The following is a 14,592-nucleotide window of genomic DNA, read 5'->3' as shown; positions in this document are numbered from 1 at the left end:
TGTGCGCACAGCGCTAGAGCAGCAACAAGGATAAATATCAACGCGAGACACTTCATTTGGAACTTCTTCTTCTGCGGCGTTGAAGAAAGAACTTTCCAAAGTATGTGGTCAGTATGAAAGTAAATCGAACTTTGATTGAGAATTCAGCTCATGGGGTAGCTTTTATACAAGCGCAAGGAAAAGTAATGTAACGCTATGTAAACAATACGCAATTGCCAATTGCAAATGAACGTGACAGGGCATACGCCGCTTCAAGCCAAACACCGTACAGCCTTATAACGTCCATCGTACGGTAAATTTAGGGCACAACAATGGGCTTTGAAGCAATTGTTGCTAGACTACTAGTAAGTGGATAGAGCTTCATGATCACCGAAAAATGTGTATTCTCCATGAAAAAAAAAATAAAAATAAAAAAAAATCTGTTAAATTGCTTCCAGCTATTTGTATAGTACGCAGATATAATAAGAATAACACCGGTAGGAAGCATTGGCCGCGAAAACAGTTTTATCCACTACTCTTTCTAAGTTCAAAATTCATTACAAATATGCTGAAATGCGTGCAAAATATTTCAATGTGAAATTATCCATACACTATTGATTGCCATTTCTTTATTAGTATGAATCTTATTATTTTCAAATGTCAGCGATCTTTATAAAATTTATAACAACAACTAACAATCGACCACATTCAGCTTAGCCAACCTTCGCACACACACACGCATGAAGTACTTGAAATAATTAAAGAAATTACGCAGGTATTGCATGTGCGTACATACATACGTATGTTCGTATAATATGCAAAGATATAAAAGTGAAATTCATTGATGCGTACGCATTAGAAAGCTTCGATGTGTTAAGCCCACAATGTACTGCACGAAAATTTCAAGACTAGTGTTCGCCCAGCGTTTGAAATTCAACCACCTGACCTGCGAAGAAGAGGAGGCAGGAAAGTGGTCTATGCAAAACGAAGGAAAAAGAGGCAGAAAGAAGTACATACATACGTCTGTGCTAAGAGCTTGGGTTGCTGGCAGACAGAAATGCAGGCCAAAAATTCTATCAGAAAATAAAGCAAATATTAAATGGATTGAAGACTAAGGCTAACTCTCACAAGATATGGAAATGGATGGTAGCATTCCAGAGCGGTAGTGGCACCGGCCTGCGTGCGAGCAAAGCTCTTTCAAGCTTTGCATACATTTAGTATAGTAGGTAAGATGAAAGCGCTTTGCCCGCAGGCAAGTTGATGCCCACCACCGATCTAGAGTATATTTGGGAAGTCTACTTAGCGAGACATACAAGGCACTATCGACGCTTATGCGTAAGAGACTGAAGCGCTTCAGTGATTTTGGCCAAGTTCAATAAAGTACGCCGACCGTTTCTTTTCTGTGACAAACGACGCCAATTGGAAAAAGCCAAGTGAAGCTAGGCTTGGTCGTTTCATCGCAGAGGAGCCTTCCCCCTTTCTCCTCGGCTTCCATGCCTCTACGTCATACACCAGCCGGACATGATGAGTAACTTATAGAGTGTGGTTTTCCTACGTCGAGAGATAACTATACTTCTCAATGGTCTACTCAGTCAAACGTAGTACTTGTTGGCAAGATACGTCTGTGCTGCATTGGAAATTGGATTGGATTCACGTTTTAGGAAACATGTCACTGTTGACAGTTGTAAATTTTTGCTTCTCAATGACATGGAAATAGTTAAACGCATAAAAGTACGCTCCACACAAAACATCGGCGCGGCATCCATGGGGTATAATAGGGGAAAAACGGCGCCCACGAATACAGTGGAAGGGCTAAGTACAGAAGGATCTGACTGCACTTGGCATTAAGAACAGACGCATATTCGCAAAGGAGAGAGGTAATTGGCAAAGCTTTTTGTTCTCGGCCCAAACCGAGACATGGTTGTAGTGTCAGATGAAAAAAACAAATAAAATAAAAAAAGGGTTTCTTTGAAAGCGTTCATTGCCTTGATGGACGGTATTTTCTCTAAGCTATTATTTTACAAATCTGTTGTTTTAATATCGATTTTACGATGTTTGTGCATAAATCTCGATGCCTGGAGTTCAGGCTTACCAAAATTTCATTTTTGCCACAACTGCGATTTAGGCGGTTTTGCAACTGGTCGCTGCTTAAACTTCTAAAAATATATCACCATAATAATAAATGTATTTTCATTAATATCTGCTGAGCAAGCACGTTCTAACAGTTATGAGATTTCTTAAAATTTTTTGTATGGAAACTTTCAATTATAACAGTAATTGCGGCGCTAGAGTCGCTCCTGGGATGGACTCCTTCCCATATTTTTAACCAGGAAACAGCAGCAGCGAGAGAGCTGCAACTTTGACTATCTAACGACGGCTTCTTCGCAAAGAAGCTTCATGCAGATATTCTTGAGAAGTTACTAGGTTTGGAATTATACGGAATCTCTGATTCCATGACTAAAGAGGTCTGCTTTGGCAGAAAATTCCAAGTGGTAATCCCCGATCGCGAAGATTAGGCAAATGGTTTCCCTGCACTTGATCACAGATACGTACACTGGTACACAGGCGGTTCAAGGATGGCGGACAGAGCAAGTGGACCTAGAACCAAATTTTAAATTCCCATGGGCAAATGGCCCACGATGTTTCAGGATGAAATAGTCCCACTCTTAAACTGCGCAAAATTAAACCTTGGAAAAGGTTTAAAGGGCGCTTTTCTAGTTATATTTTCAGATATCAGACTATCAAATCCAAGCTGGTTAGAGACTGCTTTGACATGCTACAAATTTTGGTAGCCAAAAATACAGTAACACTGTGCTGGGTGACAGGCCATTGTGGAATCGAAGGAAATGAGATCGCCGACGACTTAGCATGAGAAGGATCGCTAACTGCTTTTTCGGGACCTGAACCATTCTGTGGTCTCAGTTGGTCCTCTTAGAGAGCCATAATTACTGAGTGGGTACACACGGAACGCAGTAGACAGGCGATGCTCTTCGGCTACTCTTTCAGCAGAAATGACATTGTCCTAGTAAATAGAAATGACATCTTTCTGGCTATCTGACGCGTCCAATTGCGATTCCACTTGCACCGAATAGGTGCGATCACAAAGTCGGAATGCCGGCTCTGCCTCGAGGCTAATGAAAATATGAAGCATATTCTCTGTCACTGTCCGGCTTTAGCCAGACAAAGACTGATTTCTTTTAAATCTTCAATGGTCGAAACCTTTGTTATAAGGAATTCGTCTAACCAAGGCTCTTTTAGGATTCATTAGAGAAGCCGAAGGTAACTAACATCGGAGCTAATTCTCATGAAAATACAATAGCCGTTCGGAGTCGGCGTAAAACTGTAGGTCCCTCCCCTTTGTGTGCAAAACATCAAGGCATACGCCACAAATCGGAGGAAAAGCTCGGCCAAACACTAACAAACTGCGTAAGCGCCAATCTATTGTCTTTTTATTATTAGACATAACCTTATTTCCACTGGAAATAAGTAGTAATATATAAAAATTAAAAAAACTTAAAAACTAAATTTATAACTTACTTAAACCTACATATTTAAATCACTTTTATAATTTATATTTAGCTAGTCGAAAGGACTTGTCAATGCTACATCAGGTCGATAACCATAGACAGGTGTTGCATCTTCATTATCATCAGAGTAGGAAGAGATGCCAGTTGGCGCTGTGTAAGCTGATCGGATACCGTTGTCGTCATCGTCATTATCAAAAATATTTCCAATATTATCATCGCTTTTAGCATTCGCTCCACTACCTAAATTATTTCCCTCATCGTAATCATCATTGACTTGATCTAAGTTGTCACTACCATCCAGTATGGCATCATTAGTAGAGTCATCGAGTCCATCATTAATTTCATCATCATCGAAATTTTTTTCGAATTCATCATCGTAATCGTAATCTTCAATTTTAATATTTTCATGCGACTTAAATTGTTTAGCCACTGCAGCGACGCGTTGACCCAATGGATGAGATACTAAAGAGAAAGAAAGCGTTGTAAAAAGAGAGCAAGTTTGATAAAAAGGCGATTTGGCGATTATAAGCAGTGCTGCAGCTTCCAAAAATTATTCGGCCCTTTTAAGGTTGTCGATGTCGACGTCGATGAAATTTTTTTTTTAACAAAAAATAGCTCTCGTAAGTCCAACTCCAGCTATGCTGACCACAGAATTTTTGGGAGGAACACCTTTCTTAGAAAATATTGTTTACCAAGATTTCTAAATAAAAGCGACCAAACCGCTTTACTTCAAGGGGGAATAGAATTTGTCAAACTTAATATCGGAATGAAGCAATTTTTAAGTTTTTGAATTAACTAAAAAAAATTCTTAACCTGCTAATTTGTCAACACCACGTCATACTTACACGCTTAAAATTTTGGAGTCTTAAAAGTGTAGTAGACCACAAAATCAGCTCGACAAACCAGGCGAAATTTCTCTTTGCTTCAAGTCATATGTAGTGTGGGTGGGGGTGTTTTCGTGTTTGTACTAGAGATGCCAAATCGAAATGAGAAAAATCGATTTTTGAGTCCATTCGAATAGAAATAAAAATGATCGATGCACGAAGAAATCGTCAAAAAATAAACGATTCCCCAAGATCGATTCATATATTTTACTTAATTTCTATTAAAAAGAAACAAAAGGCAGCGATCTGACCAACAATGAAATAACAAACATTTATTGTAATTAATTGTTAGGACTTATGTATATTGTTCATAACGGTTTCAGTGTCTACATTTATACAAAAGCAATCAGGTAGCTAACAATCTGTAAATAATAAAAAAAAACCTGTAAGATGGTTTTTTTCTATATTAAGCCGACGATATGAGCAAAATTGTTAGCCCTACTTAAGGAAACGGCAAATTTATTTTTTTTTAAATTAAGTTTTTTTTTTGTAACACAAGAGAAAAAAAATTATCTTTTACTTCAAAATTAAGCGGTATTTTATAAAAGTGTATTTTAAATACACTAGCACATTAAAGCTCATGTACACAAATTTTTTTGCAATACGGACAATTTTTTAAAATTTTTCGTTTTTGCTAACTCTAAATCGCACTCCTTAATAACCCTTTTTAGAAAAACATTTAAGAATGCAGTCTTTAGGCCATTGAATTTTCGTTTAATAGAGTGCAATTTTGCTTTCTCGCAATTTTTTCCCCTGAAGATGCTGCTCATTTCCTCCATAGGTCGAAAATATATTTTTTTATGTGGAAGAAAATGTGCACGAGCGTCAAGAAAAAAAATCTCCAAGAATCAACGCTAAGTCTTTACATATTTAAGCTTCCACCGACAATTTAATGGGCTCAAGAACGGCATATTAAAATTTTTTTAAAGAAGATAATTAGGGTGTGCAAAGTTTTATCGAAAATATCCACAAATTTGAAACTCCAAGTTTGGAGTTTTTAGTGTAGTATTACCAGTGTTGCCAAGTTTTGAATTTGAAAAAGCACTAAAACCCAAGAAAAATCGCGTCTTTTCTCGAAAAAAGCACCAAATATTTATTGGAGTATTTAATTGACTTTGTGTGCATGAAAAATTGTATTGTAGGGGCGCCGATTCAAATTAATAAAAATCAATGTTATATAAATAAAAAGTTCACTGAAAAAAAGAAAAAAAAAGGTTTGAAGATACATAATTTTAAAGGTTAAGATAATTATTTTATACAAAAAGCTATTTATCCTGAATTCTACATCTCAAAAACTTAAGAATACCGCTACACTTATTTCGCAATATTTGCTTTTGTTCTTTTTTTCCAAGATAGAGCGCAGAGAGTCGGTCGGTCGACACCGCTTTCTCTGTGTACGTACACTATAATTTTTTTTTGTCGAAAAAATTTAGATTTGTTTTTTGTTATTTTATGGCCTTATAACAATTATTTTCAACAATTTTTATTGAGCTCGAGGCCGTTTTTAAATGAAAAACTATTGTGGACAAGCAAAAATAATTTTTATTTTTTGAAAAAATGGTGGAAGTGATAGATATTTCGGAAATCGCCACATTTCCTCATCAGACTTCTTTCAGTAGTATTCGAACCGACGATCCCACTGACTCAGCCAGTTGCCCACGCACAAGGCGAACTTAGCACAGTGCGTAGGCAACTGGATGAGTCAGTGGGATCGTCGGTTCGAATCCTACTGAAAGAAGTCTGATGAGGAAATGTGGTGATTTCCGAGATAGCTATCACTTCCACCATTTTTTTCAAAAAATAAAAATTACTAGTGGACCCGCATGGGGTCAAAACGCCAACATTTCGTTAAATTTTTTAAACAGGTGAAACCCCATTCAAAAACCTCTAAATATATTCCTAATGATTAATCTAAACCATTTATCAGTGATGAGAGGTCTCGCATGGTGTCGGTTTTCATTTCATCAAATTTAAAATCTTCCTGTAACTTCAAAAAATATTTGTATGTGAAGTCAAATATTCAAATCTACTGTACTCTGTTTGGCTAGAAGTTTGAATGAATTCATGCAGCCCTCTAATTGATACCCATCTTTTGAAAATCCATTTAACTTATTAAATAATGTGAGCTTAATTTTTTCAACAAAAAAAAAACCAAATGTTCAGCTTAAAGATTTCTTTACACTCGTTCTTTTGATATCCATATTTTAAAATTTCATGTAACTTATGTATAATTAAACGAAATGCCACTTTCAAAACATGCGGCAACCCTCTTAAAAATTATTTTCGAACTAAAATTTACTTAAATATTTTTCGTCTGACATTGTTATAAATATTTCATGTAACTGATGAATTAAGTGACAATTTATTTTTTAAACACATGGCAATCCTCCTTAATATAGTTCCTATATAAAGGATTTTAAACCCATTTCCATTGATAACCATCGGTTAGTAATTCATTTAACTTATAAAATAATTTTAGTGTAGCACTTTAAGATGGGCAACCCTCAAACACATCAAAAATGTTCTAAATTGACAAACTCAGTATTTCTTGAAGCTCTTTCATTTGACATCCATCGTTAATATTTCATATAAAAAATTTTCAATTAGACTGCTCAAATAGGTGGCAACCCTATTCAAAATATTTTCAAACTACAACCTTCTTAAACCTCTTTTGTATGACACCCATATAGCGATACCTTATTCACTTACCAAATTCATTTAATTAAAATTGAATTAATTTTTTTTTTAACATGTGGCAACCCTCCTATACGTAGTTAAGTTATAAAGCCTTTTTAAAACCATTTCGATTCATACTCATATTTAATAATTGATTTAACTTTGTAATTAATTTGAGCTTACTTTCTTAATAGGTGGCAACTTTTTTCGAAAAAGTAAAACCTTCTTGAATATCCATACGCCAAACCCTTTAATTTAGTACCTCACTTTTGTAAATCGAACGGACGGTGTGGATCTGATGGCATTGATTATTAAATTATTTGAATGCTAATTTTTTATCAGGTGGCAACTCCTTTCGAAAAAATAAAACCAGTCTGCACATCTACCGGCCAAGCGCTTTAATTTGACATCCCATCTTTGAAAATCTAACGAACGGTGCAGATATTTTATGCTGCACAAAAAATGCCTTCGCGTATTATATACATATATAGATTGTTGCTTGTCCACAATAGTTTTTCATTTAAAAACGGCCTCGAGCTCAATAAAAATTGTGGAAAAAATTTTAATTAAAATTAGATATAGTGGATTAGCACAAAACGGCAACACTGCTGGCAAAATTAATTCGGCAGAATTGAAACCGAAATAGTAGCTCGACTACTTACCACAGGTTCGGATCGTCGTTAACAAAAATAAAAATAAATACAACTGAGAGCAATGCATCTTTTAGTTAAGATTAATTTTGAAATGCTCAAAATATTGCGTATCCAAGTATGCCTATTAGAATCTGTGCTTGTTTACAACAAACTGCGCACTAAGTATACTTATGCTAACATTTATATATGGCTACTAAATACTTGGCAACGTTACATATATATACATACCGATATATGTATGTACAAACACACATCACCAACATAATAGTACGACCAAAAGTAGAGAAAGAACCAAAATGTTATTCGAAGAGCTTAGCAGTATTATACCTATACATATATCGTCGGTGATACCTACTGCGAAACGTTCTATGTCACTTATTACCTCTGGTGCTTAATTCATCTGTTATCTGTATCTGATCGATTCTGGCAATCGTTCATCTTCATCAGCTAAAGGTAGACAGTTTTGTCATTCGTTTATTAGGGAGTAACGATTTGCAGATGCATTCCGGTGCAAGTACGAGACCATCTAAGTGTCAAGGGTACTAATAGACATAGAACGTTTTGCAGTATCACCGATATACATATGTATGTACATATATTCAGAATTAAGAAGGCGAAAGAGTAAAAAAAACAACGCTGGTAATAAAAAAGGCGTGTAGCCACAAAATACCGTGCAAATGTCTATTCATTATTTAAAATAGATTTTTGTTTGGATTTGGAATTTGAGATTAATATCCACTGACAGAAAATAACAGCAATATACGAACAAAATCAAATTTTAAAGAGGAAAAGGATTTATATACTTTTTACCCCGAACGATTTTTTGTTCGATGAAATCGAAATAAGTATACTTTACCAGCGCTTTAGATACACCGGCTTGGAGCACCAAGCATAGGCAACAATATACAATTTCCTTAAGGGGAATCTATGTCTGTATGGAAAACACTATGTGCGTGTACATACGAAAACTTGCAACGACACTTTTTTTGTGTTCATAGAGGGCTCCTGCAAAAGGCTCCTCCACCGACCCTTTCGCCAAGTTTTGTCTCTCAGTTTAAAAAAATTTAGACCGGTGCCTACTTCCAACCACTGCCTCTCGTCCGCTCAGCCCGAGGGTACATTTGAGTAAAGAAAGAGCTAATTTGTATCAGTCTAACGACGCAGTGATCCGTGTTAACAGGAATAACTAATGTCGAAGTCTCAACGAATGTTAGAGTATCCAGACCCTGTCGCCGGGAACTATTTTAAACTTGGCATGCAGCATTTTTGACAACATCTCCATTTTTTATATGCAATATCAATGCAAAAATCCAGAGACACACCGGTATCTAGGAATAATGTATAAGTGTTTTACGTTTTAAAGATATGAATGACCTTTCAGCAGCTCACCAAAAGTTCGCATCTTAAGTCTTTTATATGATGGCAAATATGTACATACATACATAAGTATCGCCGGTTTGTTGTATCAGATAATAGGGTAACTGAAGTTTCATACTAAGCTGAAAACTGGCAGCAATTCCGAAATCTCGGACCCTGAAAAAAATACTTGTCAAACATAAAAATAGCGCAGAAAGTTTACGCTTAGTTTTAAACTCCCTTTCGAATATTTGGTTCTAGGACAAAAGATCTGTACCGTTCGCCCGATTTTCAAAAATGAGATATCAAATTAAAGCGCTTGGTCTGCAGATGTGCAAAATGGTCTTAGGTTTTCGAAAAGAGTTGAGAGTTGCCACCTGTTAAATAATTCCACTTAAGTTATTTAATAATAAATGCCCTCAGATCCGCACCATTCGTTCGATTTTCAAAAGTAAGGTGTCAAATTAAAGGGGTTTAAAAAATGTATTTCAATTTAATTAAAGGAATTTGGTAAGCGAATAAGGTCTCACTATATGGGTGTCAGATAAAAGTGGGTTGAATTCAGGCCGATAGTCCTAGTTACTAGTTGCCATATCAAATGTAATGTAATTATTTATAATTATATTTCATAAAAAATAAATAAATAAATAAATAAAAGAGGTTTGAGAAAGTAGTAGTTTGGAAATATTTTGAAGGGGATTGCCACATATTTGAGTAGTCGAATTAAATTATTTTATACCTAAGGTATATGAAATTTTAAAAATGGATGTTAAATTAAAGAGTTTTAAAAAATATTTAGTTTGACAATTTAGAATATTTTTGTTGTGTTTGAGGGTTGTTTCAGTTTAAAAGGTTAAATTAAAATTATTTAATAAATTAAATGAATTTCTAAACGATGGTTATCAATGGAAATGGATTTAAAATCCTTTATTTCAGAACTATATTTAGGAGGGTTGCCACGTGTTTAAAAAGTAAATTTCCACTTAATTCATCACTTACTTGAAATATTTATAACAATGTCATATGAAAAATATTTAAGGAAAAATTTTGTTTGAAAAAAATCTTTAAGAGGTTTGCCGCTTAAAAAATCAAATTCAACTTAATTCATCAGTTAATTGAAATATGTACAACAATGCCAGACGATAAAAATATTTTAATTTGAAAATACCTTTAAAGGGGTTGCCAGCTATTTGAAAAGTCGAATTGGTTTTACTTATACGAAAGATTCATAAATGAATTATCGAAATATTAGTGTTAAACGAAAGAGTTCAAAGAAAACTTTAGGCTAATAATATTTTTAATCAGGGTTGTCATCTAATAAGTCAAATTAAAGAACTAGGATTCTACCTAGATGTGGAATAACGTTTTATTTTTTGAAGTTAGAACTTCAATGAAAACCGACACCGTGCGAGACCTCTCATCACTCAGAAATGGTTTTGATGAATCATTAAGAATATTTGTTGAGGTTTTGGAATAGGGTTTCATCTTTTTAAAAAAATTAAATTAAATTGTGGCGGGTTCGCTAGTATTATATTAATTCACAAAGGCCCTAACCAATATTTTACAGGAGAAGTAAAAATCATAATAAAAAGAATATCAACAACAGGTAGAGCTTATAACAAGTGGCGTGTAACTCCGTTTTTTTGGTACTAATGTTTTTAAGGTGTACTTTAATATATCCTACCGAAATCTGTGACAAACGCAGCTTCGAAAAAAATGTTGGTTAGGGCCTCTGTGAATTTATGAATAATTTTTAGCTGTATCTCAAGATGCTCATAACCATAGGTTGACTTCAGAATATATAATAATATGAACAGTCATAGCATAAGAGAATTGCCATTTACTTAAACACTAATACAAGGGACACTCAATAAGTACTTAGACTAGTTAAGAAAAAAATTAAATTTTGAAAAAAATGGTCTTATTTTTGTTTTTCAAGATATTCCCCAGCAAGATCTATACGCTTTTGCATACAGTCGAACCTAATCGTGAGGCATTTACCCTAAGGTGCCAAATTAAGTCTGTACGCGGATAACCCATAAATTCGATGTTTGGGTGCTTACAAAATCATTTGTTTGTTGAGATAAGCGTACAAGCATTTTTTCCAATCGACACGAGCCTTTTTTGTGAAATTATCACATTATGGGGATACCACGCGCACTTGCATACTTATATACATAGAATTCGAACGACCACATGTTTAGGAAATATTGTATGTACGGGCCATTGATAAATCGCTTACCATTCGGCAGGCTCCGACATCAAAAAATCTAAAAATAAAACATTAAAAAGTTGCTTCTAATAGCTGTCGCCCCTCGGCAGTCTCCGATAGAATTTTTGGCCATGAAAAACAGCTTCTCATAAAAATACAATCGCCGTTCGGAGTCGGCGTAAAACTGTAGGTCCCTCCCCTTTTCTCCACAATTCGGAGGAGAAGCTCAACCAAACACTAACACATACTACATATATGTACACTAGGCGACTGATGAGAGTGTACACCTTGTTCTAATATAATATTTAAAATTATTTTCATGAAAATTTTTTTGTATTGATTACTTATAAAGATATAGTTCATTCTATAATATAGATCAAAGTTTAAATTTTTATATGAAATTCACAAAATTTCAACAAATTTTCATAAAAACTTTCAACAAGTTTTCATACAAATTTTAAACTCTAAAATTTTTTGCAGAACGCAAACATTTTTATCACAACAACATCTTAGACTACATCTAGATCTAGGGCTGTACCTTCTTGCTACTAGGCTTCGAGGTGGGGAAAAATTTAGTTTTTAAAAGCAAAGACAATTTCTTTCGTTATTCTTATTTTTTATTTCTTATCTTTTTATTTTGTATTCAACACTTAACCCAAAGTCGCATTCGTTTCAGTTATCAACTCAAAATTGTTTATGCATTAATATTGAAAACACGTCTACGGCCACCTGTTCTTATGCGTGGCACTGCACCACGTCGTACTACAATACGCCTGCGCCGATTCCGATTGCTAGGTCTACGCCTGCGTTGTCCACCGCGTCGACGCCTTCGCTGTCCATTACGACGACGTCTGCGTCTTTGGGCAGGAACACGTCTACGATACGGCCGGGGCCGATTTTGTCGTGGCTGACTTCCTTCGGTGCGGCCTACAAATTGCACAACACGATCAATGCCATTGTCGGGGCTTACAACATCCTCATTTGCAATGCTGCGAGCGCCTTCGTCATCTATATCCTCTTCACTACTCACAGGCTCACTATTGTCGTCGTGACCCGCGCCAAATTGTCGTATTGGTAGGCCGTCATCATCATCATCATCATCATCTTCGCCATAGTACGAGTTGTCATAGTAGTCATCATATTCATCATAATCATCATCACCGCCGAGTTCAAAACGGCTTACATAATAGAATGGACCACCTCTTGAAGGAGCTGCAGTTGTGGTTGTCGTTGTCGTTGTCGTTGTCGTAGTAGTTGTAGTTGTTGTCGTCGTTGTTGTTGTTGTAGTTGTAGTTGTTGTAGAGCTAGTGTCATCTCCATCGTAATACCCATAATCGTCTCCACCACCATCAACTGGAGTTTCAATGTATTCTGTATAAAATTCGGTATCATCACCGTTTGAACATGTACTGGTCGATGTTTGTCCCTTTAATGACGAGAACCTATTAAAGAAATCACTAGAGATCACACGGCCGGAAGGAGCATCGTCTTCGTAGTCGGGTAGCGGATGGCGACGGGAACTAAAAATTCTGTGTTTATCACCACGGTTTCGCCCGACATATCGTGAAGCTGTAACATAATGATACGATTTTTGTTTCATATATATTTTATGCAAATATGAACAGGGAGTTGCAGTGATTTTAGAAAAGCGTAATTGAACTCACCTGTGGCTTCCAATGTCAGTGCTGCGAGCAGTAGCAGCACTGGTAACAAATTTGAACAGATGGGCTTCATTTACGGCTCGCCACGGCTATATGCCTGATTTCGAGTGAAAACCGGTAAATATTTAATTCGACTGCTCTTTATATGTATTACTTTCTCGGCACTAAATCCTCTTTGCCCGTTTGACTGAACATACCAAAGTGGACTGTGTATATTCGTTGGCACCGGGGGGACTTTTATATGTGCTGTACAATTTGGTCTAACTAAAAGAAAATAAAAAAATAATTCACCTGCTCGCAGGGGTACATCCAATAGTTAACAGTTATTTAAATCGCATAATAACATTTCCAATGATGAAGTTGTTGGCATGAAATAAAGAACTTGAAAAAAAAAATTCATATATATATATGTATGCATGTATGTATATTCATACTGACTAATGCTTTTATTCTAAATCGCATAGATTTAGTAAGTAACAAGAAACTATGCAAAAATATTCGCAAATTTGCAAAAGCTGCTAGTCACACATTGGCAAAGATTACAAAGATTAAAAAAGGAGCATACAATAAGCATGGCTGTTTAAAACTAAAGAATCGGAGAATAGGGAAAAACGTTGTAAGAAATACATAAATAAGAACCTAGCAAATATTTCGCAGAAATTTTTGAGCTATACATGAAGAAAACAAGAGGAGCGAGTAAAAGCCGGAACATTTTTAAAATACATATGAATGCGTATACACAGTAATCAATACATACACATACATACATGTACACACAAACATATTTATATGTGTGAATATATGTATGTATATACTTGCCATATCATAAAGTATATCAAATATTATATCGCCATCACCCGCTTCTCTGAGTGTATGAAATTTCGGCGTGCTTTATTAGGTGTAATTTATTTCATTAAAACCCAATATACTTAAACTATGCCAAGGAGGGAAGATTTAAAATTTTTCTAAACCTTTCAATTGAGATACGTATTCAACTAACTTATCCCCTGAATTCAATTTGAGATTTAGAAAAGGTGACAACATGTAGTTAAAAATTAAGCGCTTTCGAAACCATTTCGATTGATACCCCTATTGTAATACTTCATCGAATATTTTTAATTTAATCTTTTAAACGGTTGGCAACCTTTTTAAACCACTTTCGTTTGACATTCATATTGTTATACATACATATGTATTCATATTACCTAATTCCTATTATTCAAGTTGAATTTTAATAGTATATGGAAACCCTGCTATAGATATGTAGCTTAGAAATTATCAATCAATAGCTATATGTATTGTAATAACTCATTTAACTAATAATATAATTGTATTTGAAATTAGGTTTAAAACAGGTGGTAACCCTCTTCACATACCTCAGAAATTCTACACGTTCAAGTTGAACATTTCTAAACACTCTTACGGTTGATACTTTAATTTGACTATAATTAGTTTATTTTGACTATTAAAACGGATGGCAACACTCTTCAAAATATTTTCAAACGAAAACCTTATTAAAACCTCTTTGACCTGACACCCATATTGTGATACATATTCGAATTACCTAATTCCCTTAAATCAAGTAGAATTTGAATTTTCAAACAGTTGGCAACGCTCTTGAGGGTAGTTTAGAACTAAAACCTT

Source organism: Rhagoletis pomonella, unplaced genomic scaffold, assembly GCF_013731165.1.
Source record: "Rhagoletis pomonella isolate Grant_MI unplaced genomic scaffold, Rhpom_1.0 Rhpom_scaffold_00002, whole genome shotgun sequence".
Taxonomy (NCBI): Eukaryota; Metazoa; Arthropoda; class Insecta; order Diptera; family Tephritidae; genus Rhagoletis; species Rhagoletis pomonella.
The sequence above is the reverse complement of the archived record's forward strand: the minus strand, read 5'-3'. Positions refer to the sequence as shown.